Source organism: Carya illinoinensis, chromosome 6 (genome assembly GCF_018687715.1).
Source record: "Carya illinoinensis cultivar Pawnee chromosome 6, C.illinoinensisPawnee_v1, whole genome shotgun sequence".
Classification (NCBI taxonomy): Eukaryota; Viridiplantae; Streptophyta; class Magnoliopsida; order Fagales; family Juglandaceae; genus Carya; species Carya illinoinensis.
In genome coordinates, this window is record NC_056757.1 from 2,025,902 (window position 1) to 2,044,991 (window position 19,090).

Below are 19,090 nucleotides of genomic sequence, written 5' to 3' on the forward strand. Positions count from 1 at the left end.
AGGTATATATGCACTTTCTCAAAGTAATGCCATATTAAATTCTTCCATTTAATATGACTAAATATTGTTGTGGCAAATGCAATTGTTTATTATAGCTAACATTGGGTGTGCATGGCAAAAAATTTATTCTCAAAATCGGGAGAACCGAAAGAAGCAGGCAATTAATCACACATCAGGACGTAAATCATTTGTCCGAATACTTGAGCAAAAGGTTTGAGGATGCCTCCCAATTGATGGTCATTTCAATAGACTTGTCCAACATCTAAATTCATTAGCACATAAAATACTGTCCTCTATGTCGTGAAATTATATTACATATGTAATTCTGATATTATTACCTTACTGTTGGGTACTGGTTACGTTCAATAGACTTGAGCTTAAAGTACACATGTCAAATTTTATAAACTTTTACTGCCTTCAAAATATTCATATACGTTTTTTGAACACATGTAGCGCACTGAGAACGGCAATTTGGTTGACTTCTATAAGGAGACGCGCTGGTCGAAGAAGAAGAACAAGTTTATGACAGATGCTACAGAAGATACTTACATGAGTTGTACACGTACAGTTCCAGTGATCTATGTTTCTTTCTAATAATAATAAATGCATACTGCTAACATGCCACAATTGTTAATAATCATTGTTTTGTCAATGTCCAGAAGGAGATGCAAGGTAGGTTGGATGGCCTAGAACCAGAGCAACATAATGATGAGGCAATAGTGACTGTCTTTAGGGAGGTCCTGGGCCACCGACCTGGATATGCGCAAGGACTCGGGGAGATGGTCATCCCCGAGTCAAGTAGACAATGTGACCAAGTTAAAATGCAATGCTACATGTCTGAGATTGAAAGACACAAGAAAGATGCTGAACAACATAAGAAAGATGCTGAAGAGTATAAGAGTCAGCTGGATGAAATGAGATCAGAGATGCGGGCTCTTAGGGAGCATCAGATTCAGACTGACAGATTGCTTCAGGCATTCTTTAAGGATCATCCGACATTCACTGAGTCATATCGACAGACTCAGGGTAACGATTCCCCCAACCCATAAGGGGGGTTGTGGGGTTTTTTGGCGTTTTGGGTGGTATTTTGGCATTTTGGGTGGTTTTTTGATAGTGGATTCTGAAGACAACTGGGCAATATACATATATCTATATATATATATATAGATATTACTATATCTATATAAAGGGATCTATGTCAACACCGGGGGGAATCAATATTTTGATGGTCATTTCTTTTTGGGTAGTTTGAGCATATATGTAAGACTCCATACCTGAACCATTTCCCAGCAAAATAACAATTAACGTTAGCATCAAATCATGTCCTGGGGAATCACAAGTAGGAGTTAATGAAGATTGTAAGAAACCACAATGAGTACAGAACAAAGACTCAGTGTAAGTTTCTTATGACTAGAAAATATTTTCTCTTCTAGCTACAACTATTTAGTAGGTAGGTCATACATTATGTGGGCTAACATTGACATAACACGTAATGTACTTGTATTGCAAGGCATTTTCTTGGAGAAGACATTGGACCATCATGCTAGTGTTCACAAGTTGGTGCAAAACCTTGAGACGCTGTTGAAGGAGCTTTGCAATTGACACAGCATGGAGAAGGTCTCTCTCTGTCTCTCTCTCTCAAGAAATATATTCAGCCTTCAATTATCCATTTATATTAATAGGTGGTTGTGGATATACCGAGATTAAACTGAAGATTAATATGATAGTGTGTGTGTGAGGGTCATTACAGATATCAATCCCCTATTCGTCAATATTTGTGTATTAACTTTTTGATTAATACAATATTCTGGTATTAACTATGTATCAGATTAATATTTTTCATATAACAAAACCCGAAGATGAGTTGAAAGGTGCATCTTCCTACCATATATCTTATAAATTTATATCAAAATTTATAAAGTATCGTTTGGGTGGAGGGGATAGTTTATATGGATCCTTGCATAGAAATAGCCTTATGTGTTGTAGATTCAAGTGAATTTTTTTTATTATGTGCGTGTGAAGTCACATCATCGGTGGTAATAGTTTGATATGACTTGATATTAGAGTTATTATATTAAGTTGTAATACAGTTGATTTTTGCTTTTTTGCGAGATCTCCTATATTTGTGCCTCTACTTGCTGGAGGCAGAATCGTGTCTCCTATGCTTGCAATATTATATATTGCAGGAAATATCTGTTGAATTTTCCTAAATATACGTACAATATTTGTCAAGGTGACTCCCTTGATATCTGCTTTCATTAAAATGAACAACTCACGTCATGGATGTAATCTGCAAATAGATATGTTCTCAATATTTCTGGGTTCTGCTGCAACATATATAAAAATGCATGGTTTAAATACAGGTATTGAGTCTACAAGGATTTCCATAATAAACCACAGGAAAACGTATGAGCTTCTGATTTTGGCTTCTTTTGTTGAGTTTGCATGACATGTGGGCCAGATTACTTCTGGACCATGTTGCTAAATCGTACTGAGCGTGAACCTGAACAAAACCAGTGTCTTTTGCTCTATGCATGGGGATTCATTAGCAGTGTCTCCTGAACCACTATCACTTTCTTTTGCTGAATGACATTTTGAAGCCTTGGCACGATCCTTTGCCCGCACTCCTCCTTTCTCCTTGTTTTTTACACATCAAAGTACGTTTTGATGTTTTTATATTTGACTATGAGTTTAAAGCTTTGGCTTTCAATTTCCCAGCTTAATGTTGGGGGTGAGTGTTAATGTGGAAAGGTCCAACATGTCTGTTTTGCAGATATGTTGGTGGAGCCTTTGATGTTGAGTCCCTTGGGGAGAATTTACTTGGTCAACTTGCTGGAAATCAGGGAATTTTAGTGAATGTGTATGATGTCACAAACTCCTCGGATCCCTTAATCATGTATGGTCACCAATATCAAGATGGTGACATGTCTCTTTCTCATGAGAGCAAGCTTGATTTTGGAGATCCTTTTAGGAAGTATCAAATGATATGCAGGTAAGAGCATCAATTTGTTGCTCACAATTTCAAAAGGCAGAAGAGCTCCATGGTTTTTGTCTCATAGATGCTTGTCGTTGGGTTTTAAGCAGATACCATCAGAAGATGAGTTGTCATGGACAGCGCTCACCACTACGTTCTTGTTCTTTGTGATTGGTTTACTGGTAGGTTATATCTTATATGGTGCAGAAATTCACGTTGTTAAAGTTGAGGATGATTTCCATGAAATGGAAGAACTAAAAGTTCTAGCAGAAGCCGCAGATGTAGCAAAATCCCAGGTAATCTTATCGATGTTCTTGTAAAGCATACTATAAGTAAATTTCCAAGCTTCTGCCTTTTAACATGAGTATTACCTGTGATTGACTTGCCAGTTTCTAGCTATTGTTTCTCATGAAATTAGAACAACCATGTGAATGGCATCCTTGGTATGTTCAAACTAATTAGTTTTTTCTTCTCATCTAAAATGGTTACATTTTTAATCTTTCCTTTAGAGCTTTCTAATGATGGGATTGTTACTCTTTATTAATGGCAGGAATGCTTGCTCTGCTTCTAGATATGGAATTAAGCTCAACTCAGAGGGATTACGCTCAAACTGTGCAAGCCTGTGGGAAAGCATTGATAGTGTTAATCAATGAGGTGCTAGACTGTGCAAAAATTGAGGCTGGCAAGTTAGAGCTGGAAGTAGTCCCATTTGACCTCATTCCAACTTCTAGACGATGTCCAACAGTAGTTTATTCATCATCGTTTGTTCATCAATAACATGGTATAAGGGAATAATCATTTTTCTCCGTGTGTTACATCATTTCATTTAATGCTTGTAGTTGTGAATATGAACTGCTATTCGTTCTGTTCATCTAATTTTTAAACTATTTTTTCTGCTCATCTTGCAATGGGTTCTGTTACCAATTGAATGCTACAATCCTCAAACTTCGATAATTGGGGAAACAAAGCTGGCAGTGTTTGTTTCCGATAAAGTTCCTGACATTGTAATGGGTGATCCAGGGAGGTTCAGGCAGATTATTACAAATCTTGTGGGCAACTCTGTTAAGGTAAGTGGATATTAAAGCCCTTCTGTCAATTACCCAAAAAATAATTCTTCACCATTGATTTCTTACTGCTCAGCTTCTTTAATTTATATTCTTAACTTTACTTCAAATAGTGAGCTAATTTACTGGTAGAAGACTATGGTTGGACCTCTTAATGTGAACTTTGCAGTTTATTAATTACACTGAGCATTTGACAGTTCATCGAACGAGGACATATATTTATCCACCCCCTCACTTTTTAGATGTGGTTCAAGTGCAATGATGAAGACCCACATCATTGCTGCTTTTGCTTGGAAACCATGACCAGGTTACTCATCTGCTTTAGTGTTTCCCCTGCATTTCACGTCATACAACTCAGTTTGCATCTTACTCCATCTTTTTAGTATCCAAACTGGAGGGTTGCACAGCTACTATTTTTCAAACAGGCATATGCTCAGCTAGGCGAATTTTGGTTCTCTTGGATTCCTCTGTTCAAGTTATCACATGGCTCAAATTAAGGTGACTCATAAATTGATATACAGGTACTACTTGTCTAGTAGCTATAGAAAAAACTGACATATGCTTTTTTCTCCCTTATTTTAATCATTACCTTGTTGTACATGCATAGCTGCTGTGGTACATATGAATTTTAGGTGGATGGATTATCAATAGTAATAAATGCTATTTTCTTGCACTCCATTCACCTGAAAAGTATTGGTGCATGAGGTTATCTATATTGTCATGGTTTTATGTGGTGTGAGGTGCTTGAAAGAGTTATGGAAGAACATCTTAGGTTATAAGTAAACAAATTATATTAATAATAGGATATACTTGAGCCATGATCATTCTTAAAGAAGAGTTAAGGAGACAATAAAAGAAAATAGTCATTGAGAGAGAGTTCAGCTTCTAGTGGTAAATTATTTTCACAACCTGTACCCGAGCTAATATGATACAGTTAAATTGCCATATGTACTTTTAATCTACTGAGTAGCGAAATGGTCTGAAATCTGTCCATACAGGAGTGCCAATAACATGCATATTAAGTTTCCGGCTATGAAATATAAAGCCTTGACCGCTAGCTTCCAGACCATTAATACCATGTTTTGTGACTGGGAAAAAATCTATTCAATATCAGAGATTTCACTGCTATTTCTAAAAATCGAATACTTAGAATATTAATGAAATGCATCTTATTTTTTCAGAACTATTACATTGTTGATGGAAGCAGCTTTGATAGTCAATGCAATAGTGGATATTTGCTCAATATTCAATATTTAACCAAACGCATTTCTTACTCATCAAGGGGCCCAGTGCTGCGATCCCAAATGCATGAATTTGTTGGGGAAGAGAAGAATGATGATGCTTGGGTGCAGTGTTCTCTGCAACTGGAAAAGGTACTCAAATCTCATTTAAAAGTCAAATTTGAAATATAAACTCTTGCGAATAGTGAAAGTTTTCCTCTCTACTCGACCAGTTATTTTCAATGACAAATCCTTTTTTAAAGCTTTGTTGTCCGCACATTAGCTTCATGGCAATATATTTTGTGTGCCTGGATTGTTTAGTGGTAATATAGATGAGACAACCAAGGGGTTATATTGACTGGAAAGTGACATTATCATACGTCATCAAACATAGTTTCACGGGATTCACACACATGACTCCCAATCTAGATAGGCATTAAAAGGGCATTGGTTGAGGTGTTAATAAATTTTGCAGTGCCCATAATGCATTATGTTCAATATTGGCCAGCGTGAGAATTAGCCTAAAGTTTAGACTTTTTTTAAGCTACTTGTTGACCATTTTATCTACTGACAAGGCTTGAATAAGTTAACCCTGGATTTTTTGTTCTCCTCTTCTAACCAATATTGACTACACCACCTAGGATAATGGTGGACATTTTCCATCTAAAAATGTTTAGGTTAGGTGAAAGAAACTACCGATTCATTTAAAAAAAAAACCTTTAGTATTTGAAATTTCCCTAGTGCATGCACATCCAAATGTTTGGGTGTGGCAAAGTTTGATTATTTGGGAGAAAATCATTTTTCATTGGAAAAATGTTTAGGCAATTAAACAAATTTCACAAATAAATCTTCACCTCTTCCTAATTATAATGCAAAAATAAACAAATGTCAACTTCAAATGTTCAATTCTAGAACATCCTTTTTTCTATAGCTATTTTTGTTTGTCTTTCATTTAAAAAAAAGTGCTTTATATTCATGTCATTGTAAAATTACTTGCATGGCTTTAATAATGGGTTTTTTTTTATTCACTCTTACATTAGGCATCAGACAAAGAGGGGTGGTTTGATATTCACAACAGTGATATGGCCAAGCTTGGGCTGAGCTGTATGACAACGACAGTTTTCGCGCATCATGTTCGCCACCTTTCTTGATCAAAAGTGATATGTCGAACTATGAGTGCCAGTGTGAATGAAAAGTCCCACAGAAATAGAGATAACCAAAATTGGTAGCCCTTGGTTACCATTATAATAGAGTATAGTAAATTAGTAGGTAATGGTGATGTTTTGTATATCATATAAAAATTAGCTCAGCTTGTACTTGATATGACTTCCATAGTGCACCACTCAGTGAGAAAATATATATTTGCGAAAGCATGGTTGAATTGACGCTTGACCGATATTATTGAATTGTTCAGAATGGATGAAACGAAATTTTGTTGATGTATGGATATATTTGTGTATCTATGGATCGTTAGTTGATAATGTCAATCAGGTACATTCGGATTAATGGGATCAAATATAGTAACCCAGTATTCGTACTGGGTCTTATAGTGAAAATGAGACCCAGTAAGAATACTGGGTTAACAACAATTCAATTTACAGGTTTTTCCATCAATTTTTCAATCGTTGCTAATACGTTGAAAAAAAACAACACATACAAAAAGTAATGGCATCGATAAAAATAATACCAACATGCCAAAATCTAATACCGTCGATTTATTCATCGCCGGCAAATTCTTTAAGAAAGGAAAATTATATAACGGCGATGGAGAAAATCGTTGTAATATCAAGTACCAGCGATTTTTCTATCACCAGAATATAATTTAAAAACGGTATTATATATCCCGGCGATGCAAAAGTCATAGTTATATGCCCATGACAACGATTTTTTCATCGCCGAGAAATTATTTTTTTTATTATATAACAGCGATTTCTACATTGCCGGAATATAATTTTAAAACCACAACATTACGTGGTGGCGATGTAAAAGTTGTTTTATAATATGACAGCAATTTCTTCATCACCGAGATATTAATTTCAAAACCGTGAAATTACGTGGCGACGATGTAAAAGTCGCTGTTATATAATATGAAAGCGATTTTTCCATCTCCGGGAAATTAAATTCAAAACCATGAAATTACTTGGCGGCGATGGAAAAGTCGTTGTCACATTATATGACGGTGATTTTTTATCGCCGGTAAACTAATGTACCGTTTTGAAATTAATTTCCCGGCGATTAGAACATCGCTGTGATATAATTTGATAGCGACTTTTCCATTGCCGCCAAGTAATTTCACAATTTTGAAATTAATATCCCGGCGATGTAGAAATCGCTGTCATATTATATGACAGCGACTTTTACATCGCCGGTATATTTAATACCGTTTTGAAATTATATGCCGACGATAGAAAAATTGATGCTAAATAGTGCACATGAGGCGGCGATTTTGAGATATCGGGTAGTATATAGGAAGTGGCTGAATAGTACCGGCGATGCTCCAGCGAGTATAAAATCGCTGGGATATGAATATGGCGGGGATTTTGGTGGATTTCCCGCGATTTTACATCGCCGGGAAAAGTCCCTTCTATTGTAGTGTAATTTAGAGAAATGTTTTAATTATAAAAGTAATGTCTCACAAAAATAAATTCACAAAATAATGTGAGTAATTAATAATGTAGTACATTAGACTATAAAATTACTTTTATTATAAATTAATAAATTTAACATATCATATGAAGTCAATCATGTCAGTTTATCGATTATTTTTGTGAAATATATTTGAAACAAATTGTATTTTTAAGATTTTATCTTTGCATTATATAGCAAAATTCCGAGATCTATTTTATATTAATTTGTATGTTAAGTTGTATTCGTTTACGTTTGAACATATTAATTTTATATTATATAAAATGTAGTTAGTTCCAATATAACTACGTGATTGACTTCATATGATATGTTATCAAGTATGAAATGAGATGAAATGCTTTGTGAATAAAAGTGAGATTTTTGAATTGAGTTGAGATAAAATGGTTTTTGAAAATTTTGTGTGTTTGGATTAAGAAGTAAGATGAGATGATTTTAACTTTTTAGATATTTGATCTATGTAGTCCCACCAATTATTGCATAGCATTTGTAATTATTTTGTTTTATTTATAAGTATATTTATAAATAGTAATAATAGTAATTTATAAATTACCTACTCAAATATAATTTTTCTAAATTATTTCATAATAATATTATAAGATGACAATAATTTTATTAAAATATTTTAATTTTAATAAAATTGAAAATTTGTTTACGCCAAATGTGCTTAAAATGTTTATCAAAATGATTTTGTGCTTAAAATTTGTTTAGGCCGTTGTACTTAAAATGTTTATTAAAATATTTATTAAAATGTTAAATTTGTTTAAATATTAAAATGTATTAATTTAATATATTTTATATATTTATCAAATACTTTTTATTAAAATATTATATCGTAGTCTGCGAAAGCAAAAGTGCTTAAAGAGTAACGGGAAAATGGAGGCATTTGTTTTTTTTGTCTAGTTTGTCATTAGTAAAAATAATAGAAACCATCTCAATAATTTGAAAACTTACATTTGATTGAGAAATGTTTTACCGTATAAACAGAGGTCCAGAGATTCGAATCCATACCGCGCATGGTGACGATATCCTGCTTCCGTCACGTGGTAGTACGTTGGCATGTAGTGAATTAGAACCTGTGTGGGGAAGCCATGCATTTCTGTCCCTCTCAAAAGCTTAAAGAAAAAAAAAAAAAAAAAAAAGAATCCAAAAAAAAAAAGAAAAAAAAGAAAAAGGTAGAAGAAGAAGAAGAAAGAAAGAAAGAAAAAGGATAAAAAAAAAAAAAAAAAAAAAAAAAAAAAAAAAAAAAGAGTAGAAGAAGAAGAAGAAGAAAGAAAGAAAGAAAAAGAAAAAAAAAAGGATTAGATTTGTGCGGACTTGTATTCTGAATTAATGGTAAAGATACTTGTCGTGCAGAGTATGATATTCTAATTTTATTTATTTATTTTCGATTGAAAGTATTAATTATATATATATATACAAGTTTTAAATATACAATTTTTGCATAAAGTTTTTATAAAAAAAATACATCTCATCATAAAAAGTGTGAAACAATATTTATTTTTAGTGGAATCTATTGAACAAAATATTTACACAATATTTATACATTTGAAATTTATTCCTAACTAATATTATAGATATCTTTTACACGCACTAATTATTTATTTACGATCAATTATTTCTATCAAAATAATTATTTTTTATTAAAATAAATATATTTTAATTGTAAATAATCCTTTTCATTACACAAAAATTAGTCACAAATATATATTTTTTTACCTTATATATACATATATATATATATACAGTGACGTTAAGCGAACTTAAATTCAGTAACGTTAGAATGTTATTTTAGTTTGCCTTCTGTCACGTGGTATAGTACGTTGGCAGTGAATAGGAATTAAGTGTGGGGAACTCATGTCCTGTCCCTTTCAAAGATAATAAGGAAGAAAAAGGAAAAATATTTGATTTGTGGGGCTTAATAGCACCCCCATCCCAATCTGCATCCGGCAATAAATTTTATAATTTGGGAAAAGTTGTTTGATTTTCATCAAAATATTATCTCCATCCCAATCCCTAAAATGGGGATGGAGTTTACGGGCACTACAATTTTTTTCCATATTTGTGAAACAACTGTACATCTCCAAATGTACTTTTTGTTCTCTGGCCATCATTGTCTCGCGTCTTCTTCTCTCTTGACAGTTGGGTGAGCTCGTCCATTGAAGCCCCTCTCTTGAACAAAGCCACCAACCCTGTGCATCCTCTCCATCGACGATTTTTGTAAGTTATACCCTCGGTTTCTTTTCATGGCTGATTCCCTCATTCTCTCTATGGATTAAGCATTATGTTTTCTTGAATCTGGACTCTCTATGAACCAATCGCCTCCCTCTCAGAAAACCCGTACGGTTTCTCTTTATTTTTCGGTCTCTCTTCGTCTTCGTCTCCTTCTAAAAAAAACCTACACATTTGAGAGACCCACTGTGATCTTTTTCCCTACACATTTTCGCACCACTTCATGCGGGTTACTTTGTGTTTTCTGTGGAGTGTATGGCCATGGATGGAGGCTCTGGTTCGGTAGAAGATGATCTCATCACATGCCTTGCCATGTGTTTGATTTGGGGCTTCAAACATTCGGTTAGAGTTTGATTTTCTACTGGTTTACATTGATTTGATTTTATGGTTATTGGATATCACTTTCAACAAATTTCTTGTCACGGATGATCTGATTTTATGGATGTTTACATTGAGCTAATGAGGTTTTCTTATTTTGTAAATCAACTCTGCATTATTTGAAGTGTATTGGCATGTTAACAAAATTTAGATTATTTAGACATTAATAGGTGGGGAGTTGTAGTTTGGTTGATCTAAGAAATTATTATAATGGAAAATACAAGTTGGAATTAGCCTAAGCAACACTGCCACTGCAAAACAGGGTTGAACTAAAATGGAGTTTGCTCTACTATGGGAATGCAGAGAGTGTTGGCAGGTCATTGGCACCACGATAAAATGCTTTGCTTGTTAGTTTGTATGCACATTCATGGATATTAATATGTTGCCTTGGGTGTTAGTGGTACATTTATGTAGGGTTGATTGTTTGTCTTTGGTGGGTCATCCAAGTTGCATTTTTAAAAAAAATCTAGTTAATAGTGGTATAGCACTTGTGTAGCAGTTGTTTCTTTGTTCCCTCATCATGGTTGAGCTCTGCTTTATCTTTTTTCTTTTGGATCTCTAGTGATTTGGCAACTAGGCCATGATGTTTGTGCATTGATTGTGTTGGACTTTCATGCCTTGTGGGCTTAATGCCTCTGCTTTTATTTGCTTTGGTGGGTGGCCTTGAATATGTTATTAGGGGGATTGCAAGTGGCCCTCAGATATGTCATTCGGGTGATTGGTTGGTTTTTGCATGTTGGTTGGCAGAATGGTTAAGCATTTTACCTGTTTGCCTTTACTATTATGGATTCTGGTTCTTTGCTATGCGGTTGAGTTTGCTAATTGCTGGTATATTTGTCATTATTGAGAGTATGTGAGATGTCAATCTAAAAGAAATAAGCTAGAATTTTTTGATATATTTTTTGTGGCAAAATAAGATAGAAAAGAACCAGCTCATCTTCCATGCTATATGAGTAATTAAAGCTCCTGGAAACATCTAGAAAATGCACTAATTAAAAAAAATTACTATTTTTATAATACTAATTTCAGTTTTTAAAAAAATACTGTATTGGATAGTCAAAATCATATAAATATTTAGTAGACAATGATATTTGAAAAAAAGATAATAAGACAAAAAAGTTAGTAGTTAAGATTGTAAATGGAAGAGAGAGAAAAAAGTAATAAAAAAAGAATAGAGAAATATTATTTAATAGAATAGAAAAATAGATGAGGAATGAGATGTAGGAGATTTTTAAAAGATGAATAAAATTTCAGGATAAATTTAAGGGAATATGATTTTGAGTTAAATTATAGGAAATTTTATAGGAATCCGAATGGGGATACTCTAACTTGTATTCTCAATTAATGGGAAAGATTCTTTACGTAGGAGAGAATAATATTTTAATTTTATTTATATATCTTTATTTGTTTTATATATCTTTATTTGTTTTGGATAATATCGTAATAAAGATATTGCTAGATTTCAAACCAGCAATTCTCCAACCCTATAACCAAGTAATTGCAACCCTCATTTGTATTTGGAATACACTGAAAAAATAGATATTGATTTTTGTATTTGAATTAGGTAATAATTATATAAATTTATTAAAAATTTTAAATTAAAAAATATTTTAAATTTGAATAATGTTTAAAAATAAAGTCGTTACAAGAAATTTGAAAAATTCTAAAAAAATGGCTTTACCATTTATTGAGCTGGTCTCACATATTTACATGCACATAATGGTATTTGTTAAAAAAGAATGAATGATATACTTTAAATTTACTTTACAATAAAAAAGAAGGTTAGGTTTACAAATTTCACAAAAGTAAAATTTATAAATTGATGTGGTTAGATTTGATATAATATTAAATCTTTTTTATAATAACAAAAATATTTTACAATCTAAAATTTTGACTTATATCAGCTTGTGACTTTATTTTATGACTACACTGACAAACTAGACAAAAAAATGCCTTCACCACACTGACCATCAGTGACCTGCCGATGGTCCATACTTGGACTGCCAGTGGTTTATGGCTGTAGCCACGCTGGCCCTCTCTTGTGAGGATCATGAACGAAGCTCTACCATGTGCATCTCTCCTTGCACATGAGATGAAAGCCTTCCCCAGCTATGGCACAACCAGGGAAGGGTGCCAATCGCCACCTTGTGGTCTGGGACCACCTCTCCCCTGGTGTAGGATGCTGGTGGTGATGGTATTGATCACCGGTAGGAACTCGAGTGCAACCACCAGCATCCTCCACCAGGTGAGGGGTGGTCCCAAAACCACCACTCATGGCAACTTCTTTGCCGCATCGGCTATGTGCACGGAACTGCATATGGTCAAGAGTCTTGGTCCATTCCCACCGTGGCACGACATGGCCTCCAACAGCCATATAGTGGCCCGCTGGAGTTGTCTGCCCTCCCAAGGGTGGTTCTTGACCGCCCCAGCCATGGAAGATGGTCCCTGGCCACGTGTGAAGTGCACAAAGTGTGCAAAACCTAAGAAGCAAATAAATATATACTTTGGAAAAAAAGACACATGGCACATTGATAATGTATCACATCAGTGTGTGAGATTCTTTTGTGGTATCCATTTGTATCTATAATGTTTTTCATTTTTGAATAAATCGAAAAATAAGCATTATTATTAAAACTATAGATATTATCATTATGAAAAATGATAACTTTACCGTTATTTTACAACTTTACATGAAATGGAGAGTAATTTTATAATATTAACATTTATTTTTAATGGAGTGGCATGATTTTATTAAGAACAGTGCTACTCTATCGCCTGAGTAGCACCGTTCATTGTTACCCCTAGCTCATTTTGAGCTTTATTTTTTTTTCATTATTCTTTTCACACTTTTTTAATATATTTAAATATTTTTAAAAAATAAAAAAATACACCAATATATTTAAAATTATTTCTTTAATCATTAAATAAAAAAAATTATAAAGTGGTCAAAGTTAGGGGTATAGTAGCTTTTTTCTTTTATGAATTGTTTGAAAATGATGAGTTGTAAATTAGTTGTAAATTGGATTTTAGTTCATAATTTGACCCATTACATGAGTTGTTTGAAAATACATATTTTCAACTAACGTGTAGAGAACATAATCTAAATCGATTCCTAGTAGCACTCTTAGAAGAATATGGGTGAGGAGGAATAGGTTTGTTTTTTAGGGTAAGTTTAAGAGCCCTTTGAATTTGCTACAGTGAGCGATGGTGGAAGTACCAAATTATCAGTGGAAGTAGCAAATTATCAGCAAGCTCAACTGAGTACTAAAGATCAAACGGTAGTTGCAAATCAGAGGAGCATTGGAGTTAGATGGAGCAAGCCTGAAGTTAGTTGGTATAAGGTGAAATGAGATGCTGCACTGGATGTGAAGAAGTCTACTATGGGAGGTGGTATATTGGTAAGGAACTGGGAATGTAAGTTGGTGGCTTCTACTGGTATGCCAAGGAGATTCATATATAAGCAGTCCATTACAGACTGAAGCTTTGGCACTAGAGACAGCTATAGAATTTAGCATTGACTTAGGTCTTCAGCAGATGATATTTGAAGGGGATGCCCTTGAAGTGGTTAATGATGTTAAAGAGTAGTGAAGAGAACTGATTTTGGTATGGACAGATTGTAGAAAATATAAAAAAATTTCTTTTGTGATAGAGAGGTAAGGAAGATTGAGTATGCTCCGAGAGATAGTAATCAAGCAGCACATCATAGCTAAGTTAGCATTAGACTATGATGAGAAAGTAGCGTGGATAAAGAAGGCGGGGCCGGGTGAGATCATACAGTGTATTCATTACGAAAAGCATTGTAACGATGTTTAGCTCAATGAATAAGATTGATCTTTCTTTGATTAAAAGAAACAAAAAAAAAAAAAAAAAAAAAAAAAAAAGGATACAAACTGACCATGGTTATAATTTGCCATCACTAATAAATGCTAGCTACTACTCAGAAGGGACCTGCATATACAATAAAAGTTGCCTGTCCTGGATATCTACCTCTTTTATTGATCATATAATGGCGACTGATATCTGTGTTTGAAATATCGCATTCATTCAGATTCATCGACCTCTTGGGCATCTACTAACTTGATGTTTTGAGATATAATATACACAGAATCAAAATTTTTGAATGTCTTTTGAATTTTCAGTGGGAAGGATCCACCCTGAGCAGCTATGTAAATAGCTAGTTTGCTGCTTTCTCCTTTTAATTCCAGTTTGTCTGTAATTTGAACCTTTTGAGTAGTGGAAGATATTTCAGTTTGGAAGGAAATAAAAAAACATTTAAAAAAATTTTAATAAAAAAATAAAATAAAAAATAAAAAGAAGAAGAAGAAAAGAAAGAATGAAGGATTCATCGACCATTCATCTGCAATTGGTAGGGCCACGTGGTACTAATTAGTTGGCAGTGAATAGGAAGTGTGGGGACCATTTCTGTCCCTTCTAAAAATGGACTGTGCTACATTCACAGAGATTATGATCTCTACCAATCAGTGCATAGTTCTTCTTTTTTTTTTTTCTTTCACCATTTTTCTAAATTATTTAAATATTTTTAAAAAATAAAGAAAAAATAATATATTCATTTAAAAACACTTACTTAATAGTTAAGTAAAAAAAATTAAAAAAATTAAAAAATTCGGTAAAGATTTTCAGTAAAACATTTATGTAGATCGAACTAGTATTTTCCTTAAAAAATAAGATAAAAAAAAAAATAGATTTGCGTTATAAATGCGAAAGATTCTTGCGTAGGAAAGCCTAATATATAAATATATATAACATTAATTTTATTCATATATCTTCGTTTGTTCGTAGTAGTTTACTTTCGAACATATTAATTTTATATTATATAAAATATATTTAGTTCCAACATAACTTTAATAGATAAGATTCAAGTGTTGTTCTTTTAATGATGATATCCAGCTACCGTCACGTGGTAGGGCGTTGGCGTGAGTGAATAGGAAGCTGTGTGGGGAACCTGTTTCTGTCCCTTTTAAAAGTTGAAAAAAAAATAAAGATTGAATTTGTATGGCTTAACTTGTATTCTGAATTAACAGGAAAGATTCTTGACTTGCGGATCAGATGATAATCTGTCGGAGCTGACGAGTGGGGGAAGAGAAAGGGTTTGAGGTCGGGGTTGGGGAAGAAAGGAAGAAAGTGATGGATTTATGATTACGATATGGAGAATAAGAGGAAGGAGGAAACGAGATGGAGTGTGAGAGGGAGAGGTCATACGGAATTAGAGATGCAGGGAGGGAGGGAGGGAGGAGCGAAATTGAGAGAGACAGATGGAGATGGAAGGAAATGGAGAGTAAAAAAGTAAATAGATGAAAACGCACCGCTTTATTAGATGATGTAGGCAAGCTGCTTGCAAGCCGGTTACACCCGACGCTTGCATCCAACATTTTTCATATATATATATATCACATTCAGATTAATCGACCATTCATCTATTTTGGAATCGTGACACAGAATGACGACACTGGGCCAATATATGAATTTAAGCCCATATAAAAAAAATACATGTTTTCAAACTTAGAAATAAATAAAGTCTACATCTAAATTATTAAAAATTAATCTAAATTAATCACAATCCCTAAATAAAGTTTATAAATAAATATTCAAAAATATCATACATTAATATAAAACTATTACAAATAGTTTGAGTACTCTAGAAAGAAAAATCTATTAGAATTTAGAAATAGTCTCTCCAAGGTACCAAGCTAGTGTCCAAGATGCACTGTACAATATGTTAATAACCATGTTAATTACCATATGAACACGAAAAAAGAAAAACATAAAAAACATGGATGAAAATGAGAATATTCTGTCTAAAAAATTAAGGTACTTGAAATAGAAAATGTAAGAAAATAAATACAAGCCTATAAGGAATGAATTAACAAACTGTATGTGTATTAATGCGTGCCCGAACTAGATTGCAATTGAACTTTTTTTTTTCCCAAATTTGAACCTATATCAATTGAAATCAAAATTAATTTCAAATACAAAACATCAAACAACTTACAACAAAGAATTAATTAAGAGTATTTACCGCTTCCATCTTACTCGTCGTCCTCCTCGCAGTAATCCACATAATCCACCATCTCTCAAACCAGAATCAGTTTCCTTTCAATCCAATTCTGAGTAAAAATCAAAGCCTCTACAATAGTAGAAGATAATGAACTCCTAAAATGATCCAATATATGCCTCCGGTGCTAAAGCGGGACTCTAGGGTTATTGTAGAAATAGGAATGACCAAACACTATGATCTGTCTCCCCAATGATAGGATATTTGACAATATTTATATTCAACCAAACCAAAATATCAAACTCTTCCATAGAGGAGTGTAACTCCACTGACAAATGTCTTTCCGAGTCTGCTTGACCATCTCAATTCTTCTTCTGCTCTTATGTATAACCAAACCGCATACCCCACTTATGCTTTCTTGTCTTCCTAGTGTTGGCAGGAGGTGAAGCAATGGTAGATGATGGAACCTCGGTTCTAGCCTCCTTGAATGAGGTAAACCCATTATACAACCTACTAAGAATGTTGTTAACACTCAACACAAGTTGATCCACCCATAATTTCCCATTAATACTTTCCAACCCATGTACCATTCCATCAATGTTGTAGAGTGGGTTAAGGACAATTGCACTTCCTTGTAGAAAAAATCAAATCATATGCAAAAGGAATTATATTGATGGTAAGTGAGACGATTCCTCATTTGTTTGCTGGTCTTTGTTATGTAGCTTATGTTGAAAACTATAACTAGTTAATTGGTACATATATGGATCCTTGTTTCGAAAATTTTTTATCTTTTGAGAGAGAATGTCCTCCAATACACTTAGAGAATGGCATCACCAAACAAGTGTCTTCTGTTATCGTTGCAAAGTGTAGGTGCCTTGACTTGTACGTGGGAGTTCTGGGTTTAGTTAGTGCAATTGCAAACTATTACGTGCACGTTAAGATTCGGTCAAAAAGATTCATATCTTAAAAGAAACAATTACCGATCGTGCTGTCACCATGTAACATGGAATCTCACTTTTTGGTCAAGTATGCAAAAATTTTACTCGGTTGATCTGTATATTCTTTCTTGAAGGTTTAGTAAATTAGCATATAATTTACAGTAACTTGTCCAAACGAGGCCTAGTAAATTAGCAAATTGCATTTTTCAATCATTTGATTTTCCCTATGTTACATTAATAATTAACACGTTTATCTGGCTTTGGAGTTGGGAGTAATTAATTAGTTTTTATGGGTTTTTACGAACGACTTTATATGCTAAAGAAAGACTTGAGTAAAGGGCCGGATGGACTCATGCCAATGCTTCACTCAATATTATATATATATATATATATATATATTTGTCAGAAGATAAAGACATATGACCATTAATAATATTCACCACTTGCTAGCTTCTGCATCTTCAATATTAATGCAGCTCACTCCTAATTAGATATATGCAGCATCGATCTACGGCACTTCCTGTCACTTATTGCTTTAATCTAAATTATCTTCTTGTTTCCTCGCTCCAACTTTAACTGCAGGTTCATTTTCTACTCTAAATTAATTATGCATGTCTGGCTATTCCCATCGAGTTTTGATATGCATTCAATTTTCCCTTCTTTTGTGATGTGTGATTAATATGGGGGAGATGTATTGGATGAATAATTTGATACTACTGAAAGTGGTGAACTTGGAATTTAAAATACAAGACTAGAACAACAAGCATAGCAAATTTTTTTCTTTTTTTCTTTTAGAATTGCCTAGGGAAAATTAATTAAGAAGATCTACTAGAGGACGTCAGCCTTCTACGGAAAATTAGTTAAGAAGATCTACTATGGGAAATTAGCAGTCTTAAATATATTTTGCTTTTAAATGGAAGAGAACCAGTGTGTGTTTGATGTTTTTATAGATGTAGGTATAGTTGGTGACATTGATTCCAAAAAGTCTACTTTAGGATACTTGATTACTTTTTTAGGAGGAGTTATGTTATGACAATCCTGACTGTAGAAATGTGTGGTTTTGTCAACCGTAGAGGATGAGTATATTGCAATTAGTGAACCTAGTAAGGAATTGCTATGGATGAAGAAGTGCTTAGAAGAACTTGGTTAGAAATTAAATAAACTAGAGAATTATATTTTTACTTGTGATAGTTAGAATGCCATCACTAAGAATTGCTAAGAATTCAACATTTCATTTAAAACCCTATAGCTAGCATATTGATGTGAGGTATCACTATATTCGTGATTTATTGGAGATAAAATTATTACAGAGTGAGAAAATCCATAATAATGAAAGTGGGTCAAATATGATGACAAAAACAATGCTTATGCAAAAACTCAAAGTATGTAGAGGAAAAGCAAGTATGGTGGAACCCTTCACATAGTTTAGAAACATTAAGAGAAAAAGGAGATAATAAACATGTTTTTCACACTACAACAAATATAGTTTTTAGTGATGGATTGAAGATAGTGACAGTCTCCAAACCGTCACAAAAAGTTTTTTATGTGACAGTTTGTGGGAACTATCACTAAATGTTGGGGAAGAAATTTGTAACGTTCGAACGTTTTAATTAATTTGTTCACAAGTC

General features: G+C 33.5%; 1 long non-coding RNA gene across 1 annotated transcript; it reads left to right on the top strand.

The window, feature by feature from the left end:
* The first annotated feature begins 2,395 nt into the window (after positions 1 to 2,395).
* Positions 2,396 to 6,697, top strand: LOC122314336. Its single transcript, XR_006243687.1, has 8 exons — positions 2,396 to 2,992; positions 3,085 to 3,270; positions 3,364 to 3,417; positions 3,525 to 3,755; positions 3,943 to 4,041; positions 4,236 to 4,559; positions 5,220 to 5,411; positions 6,299 to 6,697. It is a non-coding gene; the product is annotated as an uncharacterized LOC122314336 (long non-coding RNA).
* Positions 6,698 to 19,090: the final 12,393 nt, after the last annotated feature.